Source organism: Panicum hallii, chromosome 2 (genome assembly GCF_002211085.1).
Source record: "Panicum hallii strain FIL2 chromosome 2, PHallii_v3.1, whole genome shotgun sequence".
Taxonomy (NCBI): domain Eukaryota; kingdom Viridiplantae; phylum Streptophyta; class Magnoliopsida; order Poales; family Poaceae; genus Panicum; species Panicum hallii.
Window position 1 is genome coordinate 21,640,203 of NC_038043.1, and position 19,835 is coordinate 21,660,037.

Consider the following 19,835-nt stretch of genomic DNA (forward strand, 5'->3'; position numbering starts at 1 on the left):
CAATTTAGATGACTTTTAGGCAAGATGGTGCAGCTGGTGTTATGGTCCTAAGATGTAGCATATGTAAATAGGAGGGATGTAATATGACCACTAGGATAAGGCCACTTGTTGTAACATCATGGCTTATAGTAGTTGAAATTTAGTTGTTTATGTACTTTAAAGACTACCAGAATTATGTACTATATGGTGACCACCAGTTGGGTTTTACAATCATCGTCCTTATCTATGAGATGTTGAGTTGATTTCTCCTTCCTATCTATGACTGTTGAGTTGATTTGATGAGATGGACACGAGTTGTATATATTTCTCAAACTCATTGTGTATGCTCATCATCGTTCTTATGCTGTTTCGATATGTTGTACCATGCATCATACCTCTGATAATGGAAGCAAGAATAACCTGTTGTAATGGACATCTTCCATGTTTTTCAGATGGTTGGCGCTACGCGTGGAACCCCTGAAGGTTTCAGGCCAGACCAGGCTAGTGGTTATCAACAACCGCCACCGCCACCACCAAATCTAGCAGAGGTTATGGCACGGCAGACTGAGCTTCTCAATCTTCTAGTGCAGGCACAACAGAACCAGCATCGCCAACAACCACGAGGAGGTCGTGATGACCTTAACCCTCAAGTGGCAAGCTATCAAGATTTCTTCAGTACTCAGCCCCCATTGTTCAGTAAAATTGAAGAACCTCTTGATGCTGACGCCTGGCTTCGTACTATTGAATCAAAATTCGCCCTTCATACTATACCTTGTCCGGACTCGAGTAAAGCTCACTTCACCGCCTAGCAACTTCGTGGCGCTGCCCGCATTTGGTGGGATAATTATTGCACCATGCAGCTCGCTGGACATGTTATTTCCTGGGAGGAATTTCGGATTGCCTTCAGGGCACATCATATTCCTGAAGGACTGTTGGAATGGAAGTTGAATGAATTCCTGGCACTCACCCAAGGCACCCGCATGGTACTGCAGTATGCACAGGCTTTCAATCATCTGTGCCAGTATGCGAGTTATCACGCTGATAATGATGCTAAGAAGCAGGATCGATTTTGTCGTGGCCTCAATACTAAGCTTAAGGAATGCCTGAACCTTGTTAAGGCTAATACTTTTAGTGAGCTGGTTAATATGGCCCTAACCCAGGAGGACTGCACCGCGGCACATCGTGACGAGAAGAAACAGAAGGCCCCCATTGGACCCTCGAGTGCTCAGTCACCAAGGTATCGTTTTGTTCCCAATGGGTAGTTCAGAGCGCCGTAGCAGAATGCCCCACCTGGCAGATTGGTTTTCCACCCGCCTCAACAGCATGGATGATATAGACCTTCAGTGCCTCCGCAATAGCTGCAACAGTTTGGCCCAAGGCCAAATGTTCAACAGTTTCAGCAGGGGAGCAGCACTAATCGCTGTTTCAACTACGGAAGTGCGGATCACTTTATCAAGGATTGTCCTCGGCCCAGGAAGCCTTATCAAGGGCAGGGTTTTAATCAGAACAACCACGAAAAGGACAAGAAACAAGTAATGCAAGTCCGGCAAGGGCGAGTCAACTTCGCCACCCTTGCAGAACTTCTAGAAGGAGCCCCCATAATGACGGGTATATTTTCTATCGACTATAAACCCGTTATTATCCTATTTTATTCTGGTGCAACCCATAGCTTCATTAGCAACAAGTGTAGTGCCCGAGTGGAACTTGATTCTTATCAAACCAAGGGGCTGTATGTGATCTCTACCCCTGGGGGAAAGGTTAGTTCCAATCAACTGATTAGATATGTGCCAATACAGTTGGGTAGTAAGGTAATAAAAACTGATTTGGTTTTGCTCCATTTAGAGGGTATGGATATTATACTTGGGATGGATTGGATGACAAAACATAAAGTGCTGTTAGATATCTCTTCCCGAGTTATTAAGATTGACTCACCATATAATGGAGCTACTACCCTCTATCTACCCCAACAAGAGTACTTCTACTCTTGTGTTTATGCAACCACAGACATCAAATTAGAAGATATTCTTATAGTCTGTGAGTATCCCGATGTCTTTCCAGACGATTTGCCTGGGATGCCACCAGATCGGGACATCGAGCTCGTTATTGAGCTCCAACCTGGCACAGCTCCTATTTCCAAGAGGCCATATCGTATGCCGCCTAATGAACTGGCTGAACTAAAGATACAACTTCAAGATCTTCTTGATAAGGGTTTCATATGCCCAAGTGCTTCACCTTGGGGATGCCCCGCCCTATATGTTAAGAAAAAGGACAATAGCTTAAGGCTATGTGTCGATTATCGTCCCCTCAATGCGGTCACTATCAAAAATAAGTACCGTCTTCCCCACATTGACATCTTGTTTGATCAACTAGCTGGAGCCAAGGTCTTTTCTAAGATTGATCTACGCTCTGGTTATCATCAGATCAAAATCAAGCCTAGTGATGTTCCAAAAATAGCTTTCTCGACCAGATATGGACTTTATGAATATCTGGTTATGTCTTCTAGATTCACTAATGCACCAGCATACTTCATGTATCTTATGAATTCAGTCTTCATGCCGGAGCTTGATAAATTCAATGTGGTTTCCATCGACGATATTCTGATATACTCTAAGACTGAAGAAGATCATGCTGATCATTTACGTATCGTTCTTCAATGACTATGTGATCACCGCCTTTATGCTAAATTCTCTAAATGCAAGTTCTGGCTTGATAGTGTGAGATTTCTAGGGCATACTGTCTCCAGTGGAGGCATATCGGTTGATCCAACTAAAGTTCAGGAAGTTATGGATTGGAAACCTCCAACTTCAGTCCATCAAATCCGTAGCTTCCTTGGATTGGCAGGATATTATCGTTGATTCATTCTAAACTTCTCTAAGATAGCCAAGCCTATGACTGAGCTACTCAAGAAGGAGATTAAATTCCATTGGGATGATAAGTGTGAAGAAGCATTTTATACATTGAGAAAACTTCTAACCACTGCTCCAGTATTGGCTCAGCCAGATAATACCAAGCTTTTTAATGTCTATTGTGATGCTTCCGGAACCGGATTTGGTTGTGTGCTTATGCAAGACAACCGGGTTATTGCTTATGCTTCTAGAGCACTCCGGAATCATGAACAAAATTACCCAACTCATGATCTTGAGTTAGCAGCTGTTATTCACGCTCTCAAGATTTGGAGACAAGACCTTATGGGCACCAAGTGTAATATTTATACTGACCATAAGAGGCTCAAATATATCTTCACTCAAGCCAACTTAAATATGAGGCAAAGGCGCTGGTTAGAATTCATCAAGGACTACGATCTTGAAATACACTACCATCCCGGCAAGGCTAATGTGGTTGCGGATGCACTTAGCCGCAAGGCACATTGTCATTGCTTATCTATAGAAGTCTTCAGTAAAACCCTATGCTATCAAATGAGGAAACTCAATCTGGAAATTATTCCTCAAGGTAGTCTGAATCTTATATCAATTGAACCTACCCTTCAAGATAGAATCATCATGTCGCAATTGCATGATGAAGGTATCAAAATTATCAAACAGAAACTATCTCAGGGAGAAGCAAAATATAAGTGTTTCCACACTGATCATCAAGGAGTTCTACGGTTCAACAATCGTATTGTTGTACCTAAGAACCATCAACTACGTAAACAAATCCTTGATGAAGCACATCTGTCCAAGTTTTCTATTCATCCTGGTAGTACTAAAAATGTATCAAGACCTTAGGCGAAACTTTTGGTGGACCAGGATGAAAAGGAAAATTGCTAAGTATGTATCTAAATGTGATACCTGCTAGAGAGTCAAAGCCAGTCATCTGAAGGTATCAGGTACACTCCAACCACTGCCTATTCCATCTTGGAAGTGGGAAGACATCAGTATGGATTTCATCATTGGCCTTCCCAACACATCTCAGAAGCATGACTCCATCTGGGTAATCATTGATAGACTCACCAAAATAGCACATTTTCTCCCTGTGCATACAACTTATACTGCTAAGAAGTATGCCGAAGTCTATCTCGATCAAATTATTCGTCTGCATGGTATCCCTAAGACAATCATTTCTGATCGAGGGGCACAATTCATTGCACGCTTCTGGGAGCAGTTGCAATCATCTCTCGGAACCAAGCTGATTCGAAGCTCTGCATACCATCCACAAACTGATGGACAAATCAAGCGAGTTAATCAGATTCTTGAAGGCATGCTCCGAGCTTGTATCATTCAATATGGTACGAACTGGGACAAATGTCTAGCCTTGGCCGAGTTTTCTTATAACAATAGCTATTAGTCTAGTCTTTGAATGGCTCCATTTGAGGCGTTGTACGGTCGAAGATGTCAAACTCCTTTGAGTTGGTCTGAAATGGGTGAACGCAAAATCTTCAGACCAGACTTAGTTACCGAAGCTGAAGATAAGGTTAAGATTATCCAGCCAAATCTTAAGGCAGCCCAGTCTAGACAGAAAAGTTATGCAGACCAAAGGAGAAAACCATTGCAATTCCAAGTAGGAGACTATGTCTGTCTTCGAGTATCACCTACCAAAGGTGTTCAACGTTTCGGCATAAAGGGAAAGTTAGCACCTTGATATGTCGGACCTTTTGAAATCACCGAAGCCTGTGCCCAGTGGCTTACAAAATTCATCTTCCTTCTTAGTTAGCAGCCATTCATGATGTCTTCCATATATCTCAACTTAAGAAGTGCATCAAAGTGCCTACTAAGATCCTTGAATCACAAGCCATCAAGATCGAGCCTGATCTATCTTATACCGAACAACCCATTCAGATTCTTGATACCAAGGAGAGAACCACTAGAAGAAAGAAGATTAAGATGTATAAAATTTTGTGAGATCATCATACTGAAGAAGAAGCCACCTGGGAAACTGAAGACTATCTTCAGAAGAACTTCCCCGGATTCCTTAAGACTCCTTAGGTATCTATCTTCCAAGTTGTATCATTTCATTCCCGTAATCTCAGGACGAGATTCTTTTTAGGGGGTAAGGTTGTGACACCCTAGGTGTCTGAATGTAGCAAACAAAGGGAGAAGTTGTAATGTATGTCTTGAATTATGTGAAATTGAGTGAAGTGTGTAAAAATAAGGGTTTATGTGTAATTTCTCAAAAATACAAGTCCTTTTGTGCAAAGGTTTTGAATTACAAATGTAACTCTCACTTCTACTAGGGGTCATAGTGTAAGAATGTTAGTTATCAATACCTTGCATAAAAACTTGCATTTAGGTCCAAAACCTAATGAAATTTGCCTTCAATAAGACAAAAACTTGATAATTTTGAATTTAGCCCAAGAGTTCAAAAATAAAACCTTATTCTTTGAGTTTTTGAACTTGAAACTTAAAGCAAAGTTGTAGTTTTTAAAAAGTTCTACAACTTTCATTTTGACCATTTTCTCATTTGAGCTTTAGAATAGTGGGAAGTTTTGTTTTACAGTGAAGTTCCTGTAATTCCTGTAATTGCAGATAGGACCCTAGGATCCCCCCTTTCTCCTTCCTCTGTTTTCTCTCTGCCGCCGCAGCAGCGCCGCCGTTGCCACGCCGCCCGAGGCCAGCTCCTGCTCCAGCGCCGCTCCACGCGTCGCCAGGAGGCTCTGCCACCACCTTAACGCCTCCTCGCTGTCCTCTCCCGTGCATGCCACGCCGCTCCGCCGTCGCCCGAAGCCGCCACGTCGCGCCGCCGGTCGACAGCAGCTGCTTCGGCTCACCCGTGCCTCTTCTTGGTTCCGCCGCATGTGCAGGAGTCCTTCTCGACTTCTTTTATCCGCTCATGCGCCCGCATTTTGCTTCCTTGGCTTCTCCTCCGCTTAGCACCCCGCCAGACCACCGCCGCGCTCTCTGCTCGCCGTTGTCAGCCGCCTCAGCCGCCCCCACACCCACAATTCCATGCTTCCCCGGCACCACTACACCCCACTGAAGCTTCATAGCCAGTTCTTCTCCATTCCCTCATGCTCGCGCCACCTGAACGCCGCCGACCGTTGAACTCCATTGCTGTCGCTCCGCCCCGCCGTGGATAGTTCGCCCCGCCTCTTCTCGATCCACACCAACCCCTCTAGCAGCTTCGCCTGGTTCCCGTGAAGCTCGCCAGCCCCTCCATCGCCGCCCTTGAGCACCGCATCCACCTCACCGTCGATCTCCCTCTCGCCACCATCGCGGGTCACCGTGGGGACCAGCCCTTCCAGCCGTCGTAGCCCCCGCCAAGCGGCTCTTGTGAACCGCCTCGACCCCTGAAACTCCTTCCGCACCTCCGATCCATCGCCAGTGAGCCACCTCACTGGAACGCCACCATTCCCCTCCCTGTCCCCTGTTCTAATCCGGCCAAGGATCTGATTGCTTTCATTTCAATCTTGTTAGGGTCTTTTCTGTGAAAAGCCAGGGATCTATCAAGAATCTTAAGGTTAATTTATTTATGCTAGATCCTGTTCATGAAAAATTAAGAAAATATTTTTGAAAAATGTTTCTGAGTTGTTTAACATGTCCATAAAGTTTCAGCACCTGAATCTATCTGGAACTCTAGATATAAATAGATCTTGAAATAATAGAGCTGATTTTGTTTATTTTTTTTAACACTGTTACTGTGGAGATAAAATTCTTATAAATTTACAGATGCTTCATATACTTCACCAGTACTCAATTAAATTTATAGCTCCAGTATTGCAGTAGTTTGCTCTGTGGAAATAAAACATGTTCTAGGTGCTGATTAATTGAAATATTTCTTCTAATTTATTTACTGCATAAAATATTCTAAAACTTTTAGGATCAGATTATTTCAATTAGGTCTGTTTATACTAATTTTTGTAGTATTAGTAATCACTGCTGACTTAGGGTTTGATTATTTGATCAAAAATAAAAGTTTTTAATAATAATGACTCCATTTCTTTAAAGAATAATTAGTCTAGTTCCTAAAATCCACTAATGGTGTTTAATGGAATTAGTTTAGTCAATTAGGATCACCCCCATACTATCTAATGTAATTAGTTTGGTTGCTTAGAGTAACTAAACATGTCACTTAATGCAATTAGGTAGTTTAGTTTGTACTCGATAAATGATTGCCGAGTAGGAGAGTAGATGATATGTTTGCTAAATAGAATATTTATTTATTGGATTGCAACTTTATCGTGAAATGAAATGAAAGTGTATGCATTCCCTTAATTATAATGTTTGCATATCATGTAGACTCGACAACTCTCACTGACGGAGATTATCAACTAATTCCGGCACCAGAAGAAGGAATTTCTGAAGACCTCGGGAACGTCACCGGAAATTTGACCGAAGCCCCGAACCCCAGTTCGAAAAGTTTTAGTGTTGACATTTCTAACCCTAGCCCCACCAGCGAAGGCAAGCCCCGGACATAAACCCTATTTTCATACACTGCAATTTAAATATTGATTTAATGTACTGGTGCATCTAAGTTCTTAGGAGTTGTATGGAAACCCTAGTCGCACATTCCTAGGATCCTATGTACTGTATAGTAGAACTTGAGTCCGAGTAGCTGCTATGCTAATAAGACTGGTAGATGTCGAGTGATTGCCTGTCACTCGCAAACTTTATAGGAGTTGCAATGTTTACATTCCTGCAATCACTATAAGGATAATGGACGGGGTTGTGGTTATGATTCATGACCTTGGTAGAGACCCGGTCTGTGTTGATAAAATTTTGATAATGTTGCAGTGTGCGGTAGCGGTGGTTAAGCGTTTGAAAATACTAGCCACATGCCGTGAATTATGGGTAAGTGGTAAGCCTAGTAACCGATCGGCCCGAGGAGTGGACATACCCCCCACCACTCGTAATTTGGTTTTTTGCATACGCACCGACGTGCGGGAGTACGTTCCGCACAGCGGACAGTAGTACGGTCATATAGTCGCGCTACAGGCGTATGTCCTGCACATTGGGTGTGCGTATGGTCCTACAGTCCTTGTGGTGGCACTGATCCATGAGTCGAAATGAAAGGGAAACGGTTGCTTTCGAACAATCGTTGGATGTTCCATGCGTGTGAATTAGGTTTATCGTTGTAAGGTTTGAAAATTTGATTATGAATCATCCATTTCTCGTGGAGATCGAGACTGCTTGATCCCTTTGCCACATAGAGTAATAAGAGCAACCTTATGATTATCAAAGATGATGTTTGTTTAAAAGGTTCTACCATGCTTGAGTAATTATAATTGCTTACCTAGAAGGGATAATTAACTAGAATTGGAAAGCTAAAATTTGAAAATTAAGGACCTACTCTTTGGTGCTTTTCAGCAAAAGACAAACCTAGAACTTTTCACAAAGCCTTCATAGTCTAGCTACATGGCTACGTATACATGAAACGGGTAAGCCTTGCTGAGTTTTAGAATACTCAGTCTTGAAAATTTAACTGTATTCCAGGTAATCCTCCTGAGGATTATGCTCTGCCTGTGCCCTAGCCCTATGCTCTTCCCGATGGTTGGTCTGTGGAATGGGATCCATCCCCGGCCAACACAGGTTCCTCCGAATGATGTTGGGCTTGGGCTTAGCTCGATATCCGTTCCACGACGTCTGATAGTATCGTATTTTACTTTCCGCTGCAGATACTCACCCTTTAAACGGTTTTGTATAAATTCTTACTAGTTAGGTCTTACTACTATAAATATCTGAAACTAATGTAATGTTATGCCTGTGATGTAAAATTGTCTATGCTTGTATCTCTGGACTCACCTTCATGCGAGGTACCTTATTTTAATCCTGAGTTAGGTGGTTTCATCGGAACTTTACCCGATAGACCATGGGGTTACACTGTTTGAACTGCAGTGGAGTCCTTGCTGCCTTTCGAGGAAGTTTCAGCGCACTTGAGCCAGTGTAATTCAGGTTGGTTCTGCCACAATGAGCTCTCCAACAATGTTCCAGCCTAGAGTCGCATCACGATGACTCGCCGCCCCTGGATCAACATCAACGATGTCCTCTCCGGCGTGGATCGTGCGAGCCACTCCATCTCCGAGTGCATCGAGCTCACGGAGGCTGCACTCTGCCACCCGAATGACTTGGCTTGCCAGAGCCTATTTGGGTTCCGCAACAACTCCACCATTTACTCGGACCAGATCCGATTATCTATGGAAAGTCTTCGTGTTTCTAATCTGGTCGAACATAGCGTTCACCAGGTTAGATCTGAAGTGGTCCTAGGACCTGAAGCCGAGTACAAGGAGGTGTTGTTCACCCATCCACCCAACCCCGCGAACTCACCTGACTGATGCAAGATCTCAGTGGTCTCCGCTGACGAGGAGCCCATCAACGGCGAGGATGAGGAAGCCTGGCGCCAGCATCTCCACCGCAATGGCCTTCATGAAATGCATCATGACAATGAAGCCACTCTCGACAACCCCGAAGCAAATCTACTCGCCGCCGACCGTCACCACCCTAGGGTTCTCCCTCACCGACCCGCTCCACCAACTCCACGGAACCTTGACGATGACTTCATCCTGGAGTGTGATGACCAAAACATATTCGCCATGCCTTCGGCCAATCTGGCTGCCGTATATGAGGTACTCGAGACTCTCCCCTATTCGTCCGAGCTTGAACGAGCTCAGACATGTTGTTGGTATTTCTTAACATTATCATCGGGATTGTCAGTCCCAGGCAATGGAGCCAGAACTACCGTGATGGTATGTCTTAAGGTTTACAGAATAAATCCACAAGCACAGATATACCATTGTAGTTGAAGGTATATGAGGTGGGCTATGCTAGCGATAAACAAAAATTTCCACCGCATAAACTAAGAAAACTGCTGTTATAGATCATGGAATTACCACTAGACGTGCGGGTGCAAAACTTCTATAGCGCGTCGAGTAGTGCAGTCGATCGCCAGCAATGTAGTTGCAAGACCTGCTCACGTGTAGCTCGTCCTCGTGCAGCAGATGCAGCACCTCCAAGGTATCCACACATATAGGGAAGAAGCGTTGCACTCCGGACTGCTAGGTCCACGAGGGCAACCGTGGGTGCAGGTGTGGGAACAGGCAGCTGCTAGCAGGTGTGGAATTAGGTTAGCCCCTCCATGCGCCCCACCCCTTCTTTTATAGGCAGCCACTAATAGGCTTCCTATCCAAGGCCTATTAGTGCACCTAAGCCCAGTCTAATTCGGATCATATCCTCATTAGGCTTCCAGCCCCTTAAGTGTGTGACCCTATGGGATCACGTGCGAACAGACATGGTCTGAGTATTCCTACTCGACCAATAGTTGATAGCGGCCTCTAGCAAGATGTGTCAACTCCTATGCGCATGCAAAGATCATATCAGACCAGCCATCACAATCTCATATACATGCTATTCCCTTTGCCTCACAATATTTGGTCTAGCTCCAAGCTGACCTCTCTTTCTTGATGCTGTGATCCGGAATCCTTGGTTAACACTTAACCCTAGCATGACCATGCATTTCTTGATCCGATCACTCGAGGGGCCCAGAGATATCTCTCTCAAGTAGAGAGGGGCAAATCCCTGACCATATCTCACAACATGCTTCTTGACAAACCCAATAACCACCTTTATGACTACCAGTTACAAAGTAGCGTTTGATGGCTCCTAAGTAGGTTGGTTCACATCTTGAGTACATGCAACAATCTAAGGTCTAAGGACACATCGTACACATTGTGTAATGAGAAATCACTATTTCTCGAGTTGGGTCGGTCCAGCCTCATGTCATACAAGCGTCCACATTATTAGTTTGACATCTCCATGTCTATGACTTGTGAAACACAGTCATCAACTAATACATATCCTAGTCTAATATTCATGTGTGTCCATACATGAACTCCGACTAGGAAAAACTTTAGAATAACCATACAAGTAAAGAGTCTCTCAAACAATTCACATTATTGCCAATGAATACAAGTTGCCTTTCATAGATATTCAATGGACACATAATACATCATGGATACAATGAAATATGATCATCTCTATGATTACCTCTAGGGCATATTTATAACAGTCTCCCACTTGCACTAGAGTCTAATCTAGAAGATATCTAATACCCATAGCACTTGTGTATGCTTCATGCCTAGGCTACGGAAGAGGCTTTGTAAAAGGATCGGCAACATTCAAATCCGTGTGTACCTTGCATATCTTGATCTCACCTTGTCTAACAGACTCTCGTATGAGGTGAAACTTTTGCAGTACATGTTTGTTCTTCTGGTGATTCCTTGGCTCCTTAGCCTATGCTATTGCCCCATTGTTGTCACAGTAGAGGTTCAATGGGCTGGACGCATTTGGAAACACACCAAGCTCAATGAGGAACTTCCTCATCCAAACACCTTCCTTTATAGCTTCCGAAGCTGCAATGTACTCGGATTCCATTGTAGAATCAGCTACCATATCTTGCTTGGAACTTTTCCAACTTACAGCACCACCATTCAATGTGAACACAAATCCTGATTGTGACTTTGAATCATCTTTGTCGGTTTGGAAGCTAGCATCAGTGCAACCCGTTACAGTGATCTCCTCTTCACCTCCATACACTAGGAACACATCTTTAGTCCTACTGAAGTACTTAAGAATGTTTTTCACCAGTGTCCAGTGACTCTCACTTGGATCAACCTGCTCGTAGCACTTAGAGCATATGAGACATCTGGGCATGTACTTATCATCGCGTACATGATAGATCCAATTGCCGAAGTGTATGGAACCTTGCTCATGTGATCCAGCTCATCAGTTGTCGAAGGACACTGAGTCTTGCTGAGATGTATACCATGTGACATAGGCAAGAACCCTTTCTTTTATTGTTCCATGCTGAAACTTTTCAACACTTTGTCGATGTAAGTATCTTGGCTTAATCCAATAAGCCTTATGGATCTATCTCTATAGATTCTTATGCCCAGAATGTATGTGGCTTCCCCTAAGTCCTGCATAGAAAAACTATTTTTCAGTGAAGTCTTTACGGATTCCAGCATAGGAATATCATTCCCAATCAACAATATGTCATCTACATACAAGATCAGAAATGCAACAGAGCTCCCACTTTCCTTCTTGTAAACACAAGCTTCTTCTTTGTTCTGAAGAAAACCAAACCCTTTGACTACTTCATCAAAATGAATATTCCAAGTCCGAGATGCTTGCTTCAACCCATAAATAGATTTCTGAAGTTTGCATACCTTTCCAGCATTTGTTGGATCGACAAAACCTTCGGGCTGTATCATATACACGTCCTCATCCAGGTTTCCGTTCAGGAAAGCTGTTTTGACATCTGTCAGACCTGGGGCCACGGGACTGTGTACATAATGTAGTTTAAAGAGGTTTAAGAGATTAAGTGTGTCTTATCTCTTATTCGTCTTGTTTATCTCTTATTTATCCCGTTTAAATAGGAGATAAAGCTAACTGATACAGAAGGAATCTACTTGAGATATGTTCTGGTACAATTCCTTGGCTGGTGTTGGTTAGCATCCTTGTAACCCTGGTCTCTCGGATATATAAGGGAGGATAGGGACCCTCTCAAAACAAGATCTCCAGATCATACTACACCCTAAGGAATACAAACCACCATACAGGACGTAGGGTATTACGCGCCTCGCGGCCCGAACCTGTCTACATCTTGTGTTCCTTGCACCTTCGAGTTCCTGATCTCGGCATCTCCTCACCTAAACTTACCACCTTGGGTATACCCCTCGGTGGGCAGCCAGTAAAACAACGACAACTGGCGCGCCAGGTAGGGGATCGCGTTGAAGATCCACCGGCGAGCTCGATGGCATCTTTCCGATTCACCAGGTCAGTTCCCTCTCAGGGCACGACATTTGTTTTTGGCTCGTGGGTCTGCATCACAGATGGTGTGGGAAATTTCTAGCGATTCCTCATCGACATGAAGCCAAAGACTCCCGTGATGGATCTTCGCAGCGATCTCGACAAGTTCGTTGATGATCTCGACGACTTATCGATCCATGCATCCGTTGCAAAGATCATGATGGAGTTAGCTTCCAGCTCAACTTCATCCGGCGCTGCGGCAACTTCCCTTGGGTTGGAATCATTCCAATCTAAGGGTTCGCGTAGCCGATCCCGATTCGCTTCACACAATCCGGCCACTGATCTTCAGGAGGCCGACGTCTCCGGGTCCCTCTCTACGTTAGAGAAGGACCTGGACTCTTTGCTCCAGTCTGGAGGGCTTGAAGCCACCGCATGTCGGGGGGCTTTGGGTTGTTTTGGCGCCAGTGATCTGATGATCACCTGCATACTGGAGGGGCGCCTTGTACATTGGAGGGGCATGGAGCTCTCCGATCTACTCGAGGCTGAGGGTTGACTTGTGGCCTACCTCGAACCTTTGCCTTTCCAGGAGGGCAGGCCGCTAGCCACCGTGGCGGAGGAGTCGACTGAACTAGTTGACGCGAGCTCTGATGAGCTCGTCTCCCGCCAGGTGCTAATGGAAGAAGAAAGCGAAGACGATGGCGGTTTTCCCATCGTCGACTTTGATCCGGTCTCCGAAGATGAGGGCACAGCCAACACCGGTGATGAAAACGACGCCGATCGCAAGGCGTGGAGGGCCAGGAACAGGGCCCACACAATCCGGCGGAGGAGGGTCAACGAGCGCAGGTGATCTATGCATCGCGAGTTTGACCCTGAATTCGCTGTAGTAAGTGAACGGGGCTTCAGGACCCGGTGGCCAACATTGCCAGGGTTACGGCCATACTCGAGCGCAGTAATGATCCGAATGTGCGTCAAGCACTTCTTTACGTGCAGAGGGCCTGGATCCAGCTGGATCAGCAAAACCCGATGTCTACTATCAGGGAGGAGCGCGTGGATGAGAGTCAGAGCCAGGCTCACAGCCGAACGGCTGGCGGTCGCCCTCGACATCAGCCCAGCCACAACAACGACAACGCTCGCGGGAGCCAGGCCCCTGGCGGGAGGCAGCAGCCACCTCCATGGGGTAACCCACGACAGGACAATCATTGACCTCCTCCAGAAGACCTGCGCCAGCACATCAATGAAGACTGCGATGCACGGTCCGTGATCGACTCTAGGTGCAAAGTACGCGAAGAAGTTGAGGCTGAAGGAACTGACTGCAGTGACTGCTTCCCAGCCTTCTCTGCATGGTTCAGCAGCTATAAGTACCCTGAGGGCTTCAAGCCGATCGGCATCACCAAGTACGACGGCAAGCAAAATCCTCAGCAATGGCTACGTTGCTATTCCACGACCATCGAAGTCACGGGGGGCTCCAATATCACCAAGGTCGTCTATTTCCCGATGGCTTTGGACCCTGCACCGCTCACGTGGCTGGAGAGCCTCAGCAACAACTCCATGGACTCCTGGGAGCGACTTGAGAAGGTCTTCATCGACAACTTCCAGGGAGCGATCGCTCGCGTAGGTACTCATCACGATCTTGCTCAGTGTAAACAGCAACGTAACAAGCTCCTGCGGTCCTACACACGTCACTTTTTCGACGTTCTCGCCACCATCGCGAACATCTCGGAGGACGACATCATCGATTACTTCTACAACGGCATCACTGACCTAGGCATCTACAGGGATTTTGGGAGGAATAGGCCAAAGACTGTTGCGGGCCTTCGTGATATGATGCACGATTGGTCCGAACAGGAGGAGAAGATGCGGGAGCAGTTCCCACGGCGCCAAGATAGCAATTTGAGATGCCCAAATGACAACCGCAACGACAAAGGCCAGCGGGACTATTCGGGTCCACCCCGAAAGCGTAAGCCAGATGATCTCATCGCGGCTATGGATCATCCCCCGCGGGGCAACAAATCAACGATGCAAGAGGAGTTTGAGAAGCTCCTGCAGAAGAAGTGCCCATGGCATCCAAGTGCCAACCACGCGGCCATTGACTGCTACCACCTCCGAAGGACGTTCAGCAACTCCGGTGGTGGTAAGAAGAACAGGAAGCCTTTGGGCAAGGAACCTGAGGATGACGACCAAGAGGACCAAGGGCGCAACCTGAAGTTCCAGGACGCTTCGAAGACTGTCACGTCATCTTCGGGGGAGATGGGGATTTCGGCTCCAGGCGGGACCAGAAGTTGCTTCTCCGGGAGATCATGTCCATCGAGCCGGTGGTACCACGACCACTCCATTGGTCGGAGGTCCCCATCTCGTTCTCCCACGACGATCAGTGGAAGAGCTTCTCGGAGCCCAGCAAGTTCCCCCTGGTTCTGGATCCTGTGGTAGCAGAGGTCAGCCTCACCAAGGTGCTCATCGATGATGGGAGCAGTCTTAACCTCATCTTCGCCAGCACTCTGAGGAAGATGGGCCTGGACTTCAAGGACATGCTGGTTCCAAGCAAGTCCCCTTTCTACGGCATCATCCTAGGTAACGCGGTGCACTCACTTGGTACGGTAGTTCTCCAAGTCACCTTCGGCACGAGGGAGAACTACCGCACTGAGTTCATCAAATTCGAAGTGGCCAACTTCGAAACTTCTTATCATGCAATATTGGGTCGTCCGGCACTCGCCAAGTTTGTGGCAGTGCCACATTATGTTTATTTGCTTCTCAAGATGCCAGGACTAAGTGGAGTACTTACTCTCCATGGCGACTTGAAGAAGTCGTATGACTACAATCAGAAGGCGATCCAGTACGCCTCGACTACTTGTGTGCCAGATGCTTCCGGCGAAGTACTCGCGGCCGCGCAGCAGCTCTCCCAGTCCGGGCTGGAGGTTCCCTCGAGAAAGGCCAGCAAGTCGAGCATCCAGTTGGCTGATGACGTGGCCCTCAAGACGATCCAGCTCTAGGAGGGTGATTCATCTAAGACGGCTGTCATCGGCGCGGGCTTAGGTGAGAAATTGGAACTCGCGCTCGTCAGCTTCCTTCGGGCTAACAGAGACATATTTGTGTGGAAACCTGCAGATATGCCAGGGGTGACCAGGGAGTTGATCGAGGATAGTCTGAATGTACACCCGAAGGCTGTGCCTAAAAAGCAACGCCTGCGAAGGTTTGCTCACGATAAGCGTGAGGCAATTAAACGGGAGATAGCTAAACTTCTCGCGGCTGGATTCATTAAAGAAGTAATCCATCCAGAGTGGGTAGCTAATGCTGTTCTTGTAAGAAAAATGAATAATGAATGGAGAATGTGTGTTGACTACACTGACCTCAACAAGCACTGCCCAAAAGGTCATTTTGGGCTGCCGCACATTGACCAAGTTGTCGACTCGACGGCTGGTTGTGTCCTTCTTTGCTTCCTTGATTGTTATTCATGATATCATCAAATTGCGCTCAAGGAGGAGGACCAAATCAAGACAGCGTTCATCACCCCGTACGGGACATATGCCTACAAAACGATGTCCTTCGGGTTAAAAAACGCAGGAGCAACCTATCAGCGTGCGATCCAGATGTGCTTCACAGATCAGCTGCATCGGAACATTGAGGCCTACGTAGATGATGTGGTCATCAAGACCAGGGATTCTGATGACTTGATTGCAGATTTGGAAGAAACGTTCGGCAGTCTGCGCAGATTTTGGTGGAAGCTCAACCCAACCAAGTGCATTTTTGGAGTACCTTCAGGGAAATTGCTCAGGTTCATCGTCAGCAACCGGGGCATTGAAGCCAACCCTGTGAAGATGTTGGCCATTTCTGATATGGGGGCTCCGGCCACAATCAAGGATGTGCAAAAGTTAACAGGTTGCATGGCAGCCCTGAACAGGTTCATCTCCTGACTTGGGGAGAGAGGACTACTCTTCTTCAAGCTCCTGAAATGCCAAGATAAGTTCCAATGGATGAAGGAGGCCGAGCGGGCTCTAAAAGATCTGAAACATCACCTTCAGTCTCCTCCGATCCTTACAGCACCATTGCCGGAGGAAGATCTACTACTTTACATTGTGGCAACAACTCATGTTGTTAGCAGTGCTATTGTAGTCGAGCGAGGCGAGGAAGGCCATGCATTTGGAGTGCAGAGGCCTGTCTACTTCATCAGTGAGTTACTCTCCGAATCCAAGGTACGGTACCCGGCCGTTCAGAAGCTTTTATATGCAATTTTAATCGCATCAAGAAAATTGCGCCATTATTTCGACGAGTACAAGATCACTGTGATCACGGATTTCCCGTTGGCGGATATTCTTCATAATCAAGATGCCACAGGGCGTATATCAAAGTGGGCAGTGGAACTGGTGGCTTTGTCAATCGACTTCAAGCCACGCACTGCAATCAAATCTCAAGCCCTAGTTGATTTTATGGCCGAGTGGAGGGAGAATCAAGTTCCATCCCTAGTCGACAAGCCAGAGCACTTGACCATGTAATTTGATGGGTCCCTCAAGCTTGATGGTGGTGGTGCCGGAGTTCTGCTTATTTCTCCACGGGGCGAACAATTAAAGTATGTCCTTCAGATCCGTGGGAGGTATCCAACTATGAAGCCGAGTATGAAGCCTTGCTTCACGGGCATCGTTTGGCGATAACACTAGGGATCAAGCGTCTACTTGTGTATGGCGATTCTCTTCTTGTTGTTCAGCAAGTCAACAAAGAGTGGGATTGCAACAAGGAGATGATGGACGCCTACGTACAGGAAGTGCGCAAGTTGGAAAACAAATTTTCCGGCCTGGAGGTTCATCATGTGCTACGGGAGCACAATGCTGGCGCAGATATTTTGTCCAAGCTGGGGTCAACACGTGCTCAGGTTCCACCGGGAGTCTTTGTCCAGGAGCTCAAGCTGCCATCCGTCAAGTCTTCGCCACAGGTAACCACCGATGATAGTCCTCAACAACCCAATCGGGAGGTTATGGCACGAGGTGAGGACTGGAGAGAGGCTTTTATCGACTTCATCCGGGACCAAAGTCTACCGGCGGGGATGGACGTGTAGATGCAGCTCGCATCATGCGTAGAAGTAAGGGCTTTGTCCTAGTCGACAGCAAGCTCTACTGGCGCGGCGCCCGGTCAGGTGTCCTCATGAAGTAAGTCACAAAGGAAGATGGCTACAACATACTGCGAGAGATACACGAAGGTGTCTGCGGCAACCACGCAGCTTCAAGAACGCTGGTGGGGAAAGCATACAGGGCCGGTTTTTGGTGGCCCACCGTAGTATTCGATGCGGAGGACCTGGTGCGCAGGTGCTAAAATTGTCAATTCTTCGGCAAGCAGTCTCATGTTCCAGCTCACAGCCTCATCACCATACCGCCATCCTGGCCCTTTGCTTGCTGGAGTCTTGATATGATTGGGCCCTTCACAACGGCGCCAGGCGGTTTCACCCAAGTGTTGGTGGCTATCGACAAGTTTACCAAGTGGATCGAGTACAAGCCGATAGCCAAGCTTACACCAGATCGGGTTGTTGATTTCATCTGTGATATCTTGCACCGCTTTGGCTTCCCGAATACCATCATCATGGACTTGGGATCAAATTTCATGGCCAACCAGTTCTGGGAGTTCCGTGAGAATGCATGCATCAAGGTTAAATATGTCTCTGTTGCACACCCAAGGGCCAATGGACAAGTCGAAAGGGCGAACGGCATGATTATCGATGGCCTCAAGAAGAGACTCTATGATGAAAATAGCAAGAAGGGAGGCAAATGGATACATGAGTTACCACACGTCATTTGGGGGCTCCGGACTCAGCCGTCCAAAGCCACAGGACAAACTCCATTTTTTCTCGTGTACGGATCCGACGCCATACTGCCGGCCGACATCATGTGGAAATCCCCAAGGGTTGAAATGTACAACGAAGGCGAGGTGGACGAGGCAAGGCAACTAGAGCTCGATTCTGTTGAAGAGGCTCGCTGCACCGCTCTTGTTGAGTCTGCTCGATACCTGCAGGGGATTCGATGATATCACAATCGCAACGTGAAGGAACGGTCATTCAGCATAGGCAACTTGGTCTTACGTCGCATCCAAGACGAGTCTGGCCTACACAAGCTCAACTCAAGGTGGGAAGGTCCGTTCATCGTCAAGAAGGTCACAAGACCAGGGTCATATTGACTAGAATATCCTGAGGGCCAAGATGTTCCGAACTCTTGGAACATCCAGAACCTGCGCAAGTTTTACCCATGAGAAGACGTCCGGAGATAGCTGAATCTCCGGGGGCTTAGGCGGTCTCTTTTTCTCGAATCAATTTGGAGTCTATGTGCCACAAGATTCGGGTTGTAAATTTCTCTGTGAACATACGGAGGCTACAGCCACATATATCATTTATCAACTTCCTGTCATGAATTTTACGGAGGCTATGGCCACGTTCATATCTTATCGACTTCAAGTTTTGACGGAGGCCTCGGCTCCGTTCATACCTTCTACGAATCGACTTCCGCCGCGACCTTGGATGGTCGCTCGCGACATAATCGCATTTATCCCAACAAGATCGATCCGTTCGACTGGTTTATACCCAGTTTGTTGGATTGGCTCGCATGAAGAGCCACCTCAACTACATCCTGAGTCATGGCACTCAGGGTAGTTTCAGTTTTCGCCAAAAACACGGCAGACCCGCGGCGATGCCTGCGTTCGCTCCCAACAAGTTCGATCCGTTTGTCTGGTTCCTACCCGTGGAGCACGCTCATATGAGGAGCGACCTCGACTACATCCAGAGTCGATGCACTCTGGGTAGCTTCATTTTTTCTCTGCCTTAAGTACGGCAATCCCGCGACGATGCTCGCGTTCTTTCCTAACAGGATTAGGCCTGCCCGATCGGGTTCTGGCTAACTTGTTAGATGAGTTCCTACTTGGAGCTATGGCTACTTCCAGGGTCACTGCACCCAGGGTAGTGTCTACTACTTAGCCTCTAAACCTGGATTCCAATTCAGCCAAGGCACATACAAGTGGAGACATCAAATAAAATATATACACAGGGGAATGAGTACTTATTTTTTACGCCCTAATCTTGCAACACACTTTGTACTATTTGTTCTGCTATAGGTTGGGCTTCTTGGAGGTATTTGTCGAATTGGTCCTCGGTGCAATCCGCAGCCATTCCTTGAGCAAATATTTCTAGTTGCGCCTCCGGCAAAAAGGACT